Source organism: Pangasianodon hypophthalmus, chromosome 18 (assembly GCF_027358585.1).
Source record: "Pangasianodon hypophthalmus isolate fPanHyp1 chromosome 18, fPanHyp1.pri, whole genome shotgun sequence".
In the NCBI taxonomy this organism is placed as follows: domain Eukaryota; kingdom Metazoa; phylum Chordata; class Actinopteri; order Siluriformes; family Pangasiidae; genus Pangasianodon; species Pangasianodon hypophthalmus.
Window position 1 is genome coordinate 3,425,281 of NC_069727.1, and position 6,950 is coordinate 3,432,230.

Sequence of the window (6,950 nt, forward strand, 5' to 3'; positions counted from 1 at the left end):
TGTGAGTGGAAACATCTTATTGATAGGAGAGGTCAGAGGAAAATAGCCAGATAGGTTCAAGCAGCCAGGAAGGAAATACCGTAGTAACTCATATAATCACTCTTTACAACCGTGGTGAGCAGAAAAGCATCTCAGCATGCACAAAACATCAAACCTTTAGATGGATGGGGTACAACAGCAGAAGACCACATTGTGTTCCACTCTTGTCAGCCAAGAACAAGAATCTGAGACTATCATGGGCACAGATAAAAAGAACTGAACAAGCACACTGTCATACCAAGATAAAGTATATCAGGAATACAGCGAACATCCGAAATCACAAAGCCATTCAAAGCTGGAAAGGTTCACAAGGTTATCTCGTTCTAGAGCATCTAGAGCAACTAGGTCATCTAGAGGTGTGCATCGGCATCCTGCAGGACACAACCAAAAAGTTGTACAAACGGGTTTTATTTTCATACACACGTAAGTGAGCAGTCAGATATGAAGCTCACACAACAAACAAAGACCACGTTAACATGAACGTGTGGCGATGAATGATGCGTTCATAGCATTCGTTCATTCATCCTTAGTAACTGCCTGGTTAGGCAACTAATCTGTTTATATTATGGGAAATAGAAGCAATTCAATTCAGCAGAAAATATTACAGGCAGGTGCAAACAAAAATAATAACCGTGCAAATATTAACTGTGCATGAGACCAGGTGTTAACTGGACTGATGTAGCTGAGGTTGAGAAACTATCAGAGCCAGAATTCACACACCATGCTGACATTTCTACATCCATGCTTTTTTCTAGTGTTTCTAGAGGCATTGTAGTAGGGTACATATTTAATTAAAAAAAGATCTGGTTCATGCCATGCCCTCTTTGGGTTTAAATCTGAATACAGATACAGGATGCACTGAGAATTGTTTTATAATGGCATCGTGGCATCCTGAATTGATGTCAGTTTAAATCACAGGGGGTCAAACATTCCTACCCTTTATTCATTATAAGCACACAGCCCTGATGAAGGACAGCCATGTGTGTGTGTTTAGTTTTTTTTTTTTTTGCCTAATTTGACTATGGATCCCGTGACCAGGCACAAACTCTCATGGCATGACAAAGTGATACTTCCTAAAACAGAGCTTATTGCGCCAAAGCAAACAAATCAGTATGTGGGTCTACCGAGGAGAAAAGTGCACGTTCAGCTTCTTGGAGAAAGGCTACAGTGACAGGTCAAAGCTCTTGTATGCTGTCAGCACTTTTTAATGGATATATAGTGGAACAACCGAGCCTTTTTAACAGATAAATTGGCCACCTGGCTCAGTTTCAGCAGACATAATGGTTTATAAATGTGGAGCAGGCAGCAGGCAGGAACCTGGTCCAGCTATTCTGAATCTTATTTCATCCATCTTCTCCTGTGACTAATACTAAATCAATTATTAGCTCCAATTAGGCAAATTACAGCCTGAAAGCTGGGAATGGAATTCAGTATTCGTGGTCATGTCATGAGCTACACTTCACTACTAATCGATCAAGGTGGTTATTTGTTGTTTTTGAAATCGGGTAACAGTGATTAGAAGCAGCAATTTGGGCAAAGCAGCATGCTCCTGAAATACAGGAGACAAAGGATTCATATAACAGCCTCCCATGCTCCTCTCCAGAGGCAGTCTAGGGTAGTACTGCGAGTGCCGAGTGCATTTGAGGACACTGTTCCTGGACCTAACCCTGAAACTGAAGCTCCAAGCCTCTACTACTTACATGCACTCTTGTCTTTTAAACAACTTTGTGGTCTATTTCAGTGCTCTCTCCATTTCCCCACAGTCATTTTAGGGGGGAAAAGAATTAGTGTTACACCAACAAAGTTATATTTTCATTGCTAATGAATGCCAGAGAGCAGATGTACAGCTTCACTGGCACAAGCATAATTCTGTGAATTGCATGTATTGCAAATGATATATTTATTAATACGGATCAGTGAGAAACATCCTCAAATCCCGACCTATATACTGTGTATATTATAACCAGAAATTAGAGATAAGTGTGTTAAATGAATTTAACATGATTTTTTTGCCTAAAATCTTTTTTTTCCCCCATAACACAATCAGATATTAGCACAAGTTCTAGGGTAATATTCACACCCCATTCCCCTCTTTCAGTCCCTCTTTCCCCTCAGCAGTGGAAATTCACTGAGTGCTGATTGTGGCAAGAGCGTGTTGGCTCAGCTGTGAGATTTAAGAACCCATGATGTCAGACCCATATTTTCCTTGGAGAGCATCTCATCAGCTGCATTGTTCCTGGAAACCATGGTCTGCGCTCTGGACAACAGTGAATCCAACCCCATCACGGTCCTTGAGTCCTCTTTGAGCCCCCGATGCCCCTTTCAACAGTGAGTCTTTAGAGCAGTGGTTCTCAAATCAGTTGTTGTACCACCATGTTTCAGGAAGTACTTTGAGATCAAGTAAACCAGGGACTTCAATCTAAATAATCTCCACAATGCAGTTCCTTTTCCAGTACCTGTGTGATTCCATGAGTGGGGTGTAAATCTTAAAAGCATTTTAACATTGAATATAAGAAAACATGCATTTAACCATTTAAAAATATGTGTTCGCCCATCTCATTCTAAACATCCTCTGTTTGAATTTCTAAGCATACAATTAGCAAATATACAACAAATGTGGTTAACTAGCATCCATGTTAAAAGATGACGAGCTCTGCTTCAGTGTCATCATCATTCGCCAAGTTGTTTACCTCCTTACTAATTCAGGTGCTCGTATGGAAGACAGTCCACATAAAAATGTGAGACATTTATGTTGAATTTTTGGAAGGAGTCTCCAGTGTCAGTGCTTTGTAACAGTCACAAGTAAAGCTGCAACCTTAAGTTTTCAGGATAGAGGAGTTGACGGTTTCACAGTAACATGACAAGATGCAAGTTTTTTTTGCTTTTATTAACTTCATGAAAGAGAGAAAAAAGGAGACGTTGGTGAGGGAATGCTCCCTGCTCAGCTGCTATAATATAAGTGAGAACAGGTTTTGCAGACGTTCCACAACATTAAATGAAACTTGAAACTGCAAATTGCTGTTTTATAAGAGGAGTCGAACACTTAGTGAGTTAGTGTACTGGTATGATAAGTAAGGAATAAAACACTCCAGGATGTGCTGTTATAGGAAAATAAGTTCTGGGTGGTAACAGTAACTCGGCTTCTTGTCAGATTAATTTCCTATAACAGCATGCCCTGTTATATTTTAATCCTTACTTATCATACCTGTGCACCACCCATATGACACGCTATAAGAGAGTTGCTGTAATGTTAAATTCAACTTCTGTGATTTTTTTTCCCTGTGTTTTTCGCTCCTCAAAGGCTTAGATTGTAGCATGGCCTACTTTAGATTAATATCCTCGAAAGATATTCAGTCACATAATATGCTTTTTTTTACTACTGCCAATTCAGTAATTGCATGAAATTGCACCGCATCTAACTTTCACTTCCATCCAAACCCCTAATACAGTAGACTTTGTTTTAACTACTTTTCCATTTCTGTTTATTTTGATCGCCATGTAATTGTACAGCAAAAAATGTAGGCAAATGTAGGCAAAAATCCCACTCAAAGTATTAAGAGGACAGAAATTGATTTTTTTTTTAAAGAGTGACACATTTAAGTAACAAGATGTCTGTAACTTTGGTTGATGCAGTAACAGAATACATCTACAGAAAAGTAAACCTCAGTTGATGCAGTTGGCCTCAGTCTGCCAAATCACATAAAAACCTACTAAAGTCATAATCACAGCAGGAACATCTTGTAGACAAAACAAACAAAATGTAAAGTGGGAATTCTCATTAGATATCAGTGGGATAACATAATTATTAGCTGAAACGCTTTGCAAGGATTGTACCATTTCCAAGAGGATAAAAAGCTAGCTGTGAATTCTGCAAAGATGTCAAGCTGTTCTTTATACTAACAGGCTGAGCATGTTAGAAAGCTAAACAGTAGTTATTCAATTAACCGTGGTTCTATGAATTCCAGATGAGGTTACACAAAGGACACTGAGAATTTTGTATACAACTCGAGATCTTATATCAATATTCACATAATGACATGACATGATGGAGCAAGTTATATAAGTAATCCACTTACACAGAAAATAACCTCTGGAAATAAACACGAATGAGATCCCTGGTGTCAGTGAAAATTCATATAGCAGTTAGTGTCTTGTTTCATTCCTACTGACATGCAAGACTTCAAAGAGACAGGCTATGCACAAAGACTAGGGCTACAAGAGGAAAAGACAGATGAAACTAAATAGACATGACAAGACTAATTACAAGAAAGGTGAGAAAATGGCCATTCTTTACCCTGAGAGCTTTATATCTGACCTCCCATGAGTGTAAAAGATGCCTACTCCTTAGACTCCTGTCAGGTCCTGTGGGATACTAATCCTGAGGTACACCTCCACTGCTTCCTGGGATCCCACAGGACCTGACACCAAAGTCACAGGTGTAGGAAGCTTTTACACTGAATTAACAAGGCAAAACCATACTAACTGTAAAAATGCACAAAGACAGGGTCAAGTGGCTGATGCTAATCAGGAAAACACAATATAACACAGCACAGGTTATACTCTGAGTAGAGTAACAAGACAACTGACATCGTGGAGTCTGACAAAAAAGCCAAATACCAGCACCAGTTGTGGAAGCCTCTGTTAGAAATTGGTTCAACATAATAACACAAGGTAAAGCCCAGACATGTAAGGCCACAGTTAACTATTATCTGACCTCAAACTAGGGTAGGCAACATTGGAGCTCCACCACCAAGGACAAGTCCAAGCTTCTCGGCAAGCGTGAGAGGTCTGAAGGGCCATGGCTGGTCTGGCAAATCATAACCAACCAGCACAAGAAGTATCTTGGCCAGGACAACCTGGACAAGCTGGTCATCCAGTACTCACTAGCTGACTATGAATGTTTAATAATTTGAACAGCTTGGTATGTGTTTTAGGACCTGAGATGTGAAAAAAATCATAGCCATGTCGACCTGCACTGGCACACTGGCAGGAAATAACTCAGTGTCAACTGAACAACGTGCAACTCAAGGTAATCCAACTTGGGCCACATCTCACTAACTTCCTGATGATGATGATGATGATGATGACAACACTCTTGCGTCCTAAGCTGTGAAGCCACATTTGGAACCAGTGGAGATGCGGCAGGCCCAGTTGATGACGTTATTCTCAGTAATCCCAAAAGAGTGTGGTATGTCAGCCAGCCGGATGTAGGAGACTCACTCACTCACTTTCAGTTGGAGTGGATCTGGAGTCTATCCTGGGAACACTGGGTGTGAGGCAGTAATACACCCTGGATGGGACTCTATCCCATTTCAAGACACCACATACACACACATTCATACACTAGGGGTAATTTATCTTAGACAATCTACCTACTGGCATGTTTTTTGGGAGGTGGGAAGAAACCAGAGAACCCAGAGGAAACCCACATGGGCACAGAGAGAACATGCACAGAAACTCTGCAGTAACCCGAGTTCAGAATTAAACCTGGGAATCTGGATCTGTGAGGCAGCAACACTACCCCCTACACTGCCATGTCTCCCTGCTAAAGTACAGAGGACTATCAGAATGCACGGGCCACAATATTCACAGTAAGACAAGCAGTCAAGCCTGTGTCCCAGTTGTCCAATAAGGAAAGAAATTTGTGTCCCTCCATCTCAGTGGAAACAAAGCAGCCTACATAAACCTGGTGGACATCCTCATAGCCAGTGATAGGCTTAATGGAAAACTGTGGTCCTTTAAATGTATAATGTATGTTATTTATCCAGTGCAGCAAGTTGGAGATCTGGTCATGCATGACAAGACTCAATTGATTCCACATCTGGAACCAACAGAACTGGCAGAGATTCAAGATGGGGTGTCACACCTTTTCTGGGAACCAAAAAGAATTGAATTAAAAATGAACAATGAAATTTTACACGGTACTTCTTTTAAGACCATTTCAGTGGCATTCCTAAGGAATAGGGAACAAACAACCTAAAAGAAGGCCCTAGCCTTGACTATGTCCAGACCTGTATACACTGGGGACTACTAGTGTAATTGCAGTAGTTTACCCTTGCCCAAGTAACTCGAGGAATTTACTTGGACTTGGTGGATACATAATGGGGAAGGACTTATATGTACGCAAATAATTGGGAAAAACACCCCTTTTCAACAAGTATGAGCCTCAGAGAAACCAAGATCATGCCACGGTTGGGCTACATCTTTTATAAATAAAGAGAATATCAGACTTGTACGTTATCTAAGCAAGACAAACTGGTGAATTTGGATTACTTATGTGGTATTCCCTCAGCCAGCTAATCAATTATACCAATCCTACTGACTTTCATGTCAGTCAAACAAGACATAGATATATATGTTTCCTGTATGAACAGGGTATTGGTATTACTTGAGTACCTTATCTCACTAAAAGACTTGGTTGATATGATGCACTCTGTGAGCATGCCAAGATGTATTTGGAACAATATCTCTCTGAAACTGATTTTCAGGCAACCAGACACACTTCCTGGAGACTCCTTGATGCACAGCATTGTAGGTAGGTATGGCGTGCAATTAGCTTCCCAGAGAAAAGCAAGTGAGAGTGTAGAGCTTCTTTCCGTTTCTGCATCGTGATGCAAACATGCAAAATCTAGTCCCCTAACACGTTTTTCAGCTTGTCTCTCTGTAGGAACCCTTAAAGGTTCTGTGTAGAAACCAACAACAGAGGGTTTTCCTTGCAGGAAAGGTCCCAAGAAGAAACCCTTTAGGGAGCTAGAACCATTACCCACCCAAGAATCATTTTCCCCCCTTAGAGCCTACAAATCATTTCATTAAACTGTAATAGTTGTAATATTACTATTATTTATGTTTAAAATGTTACTTTGAAATGTTGCCAATTGTAATTCAAATACAATGCCCATTTAAAATCATAC